This window comes from Echinops telfairi, unplaced genomic scaffold, assembly GCF_000313985.2.
Source record: "Echinops telfairi isolate 266 unplaced genomic scaffold, ASM31398v2 ScPeMD7_7469;HRSCAF=8507_1, whole genome shotgun sequence".
In the NCBI taxonomy this organism is placed as follows: Eukaryota; Metazoa; Chordata; class Mammalia; order Afrosoricida; family Tenrecidae; genus Echinops; species Echinops telfairi.
Window position 1 is genome coordinate 18,925,407 of NW_022111373.1, and position 1,795 is coordinate 18,927,201.

The 1,795-nt window shown below is 41.2% G+C and overlaps 1 non-coding gene across 1 annotated transcript; it reads right to left on the reverse strand.

Annotated features, from left to right (window-relative positions):
• Positions 1–585: 585 nt before the first annotated feature.
• Positions 586–747, reverse strand: LOC115873924. The gene has a single exon (XR_004048693.1). It is a non-coding gene; the product is annotated as a U1 spliceosomal RNA (small nuclear RNA).
• Positions 748–1,795: the final 1,048 nt, after the last annotated feature.

The window sequence follows — 1,795 nt, forward strand, 5'->3', positions numbered from 1 at the left end:
GATAAGGTTTTAGAGAAATTTATCAGGGATGTTATGACTGCTGAATTTGTAACTAGCCCTCACAGATATCATGAGACCAACTTCTGAATTTCCTTCTGTTCATTTGCATGAGGAATTGAAAGACATTCCACAGTTTATGATCCTAATAAATATTAACCAAGTATATCCTCTTTGATAAGAGAGAGGATTTGGAGAAGAACATATAGGTATGCATTTTCAAAAAGTTTGGAATCTTCCATTACAGACAGGCAAGAAAACCAATGTTGAGGACACAGTGTCTTAAGTGCTATCACCGATGGGTTTAAAGAAGGCAGATGGGAGCAATCGGGCCAAGTTCCAGTGTGCAGAGGGGCCACGGAAGGTTTAAAAGGGATGTAACATTGACCAGCACGGTGTCCCAAAAAAGGAGCCCTAGTGGCTTAATTGGACCAAGGTCAGCAGTTTGCAACCACCAGCCACATCTTGGGAGAAAGATAGGCTGTCTACTCCTGTAAAGAGTTAATACTATTGGAAATGCACAGGGGCAGTTCTCCCCTGTCTTTGGTTCAGAATTGACTTGATGGCTGTGAAGTTGGGTTTTTTTTTCAGGGAGGAGCAAACGCAGTCCCCCACTACCACAAATTATGCAGTCGAGTTTCCCACATTTGGGGAAATCGCAGGGGTCAGCACATCCGGAGTGCAATGAATGAGCCTCTCCCTGGAAAAACCACCTTCATGATCATGGTATCTCTCCTGCCAGGTAAGTATGATGGCTGTGAAGTTTTGTCCACAAACAAACGCCTGGTCCAAATACTCATCCTCACTTTTTGTGCATGCCTTTGTCTCCGGTGTCTTTTGATGGTTTGCTGTCCAATGGAGACAATATTCAGGTCTCTCATAGAGTTTCCATGTACAGTGAGACAGGTGTGAGCTGAAGCTCTTTGAAACCACCATGATTTTCCAGGTTTTACCAGTTCTCTGTCTCTGAAAGAGCACAATCTTACAGTTTTTCTGTTGATCCTTTTAGTGAAAATTATCTGAATTTTCGTTCTCTGAGAGGTTTCTGCTTTACCTAGATTCTGCATTTCACAGACCTTATTATAATTCTATTCTGAAATGAATGATACAAAAACTTGAGAAGTCACCATAATCTTGTCGATTTGTTTTGGCAGGAAGAAAAGAAAAAGGCTGGGTTTCCTATCCTAGACTTTGGACAACAGTCTATGATCGTTCTCTCAGCACATATTGTAATAACTTGGCACGAGCCAGGAGGAATTATGGAATCATTATGCTGAGTCTTAACACTCAAGATGTCTAATTCCACCTCTTCCAAGTGTTAGCCCCGTTCTTCTCAATGCTTTTAAGTGTTACGAAAGGCAATGGAGAGGAGCCAAATGACACTGAAAGGCCCGGGAGAGCTGAGAATCATCCACGAGCAAAACTTGTTTTGAAGTTTTACTTTTTATGCTACAAATGAATGTGAATTTTGCATCATAAGCCATAAGTTAAGTGTATTCCTTTTCATATAAGATTATATCTTCTATAACAAGATTAGCTCTCCCACAAATCTGGTGCTATTAATATTTCTATCTTTATTAAATCACAGAGGCAACATCATTGTAGAAAATTACAAACCTGTGCCAAAATAAAAATTATGAGATTAAGCTTACTTGTGATTCAAGAGTCCTGGTGGCAGAGTGGTCATGCGTTGGGCTACCAACTGGAAGGTCAGCAATTCGAAATCCCCAGCTGCCCTAGGGGAGAAAGATGAGGCTTTCTACTCCCACCAAGAGTTCGTCTCCGAAACTCACAAGGG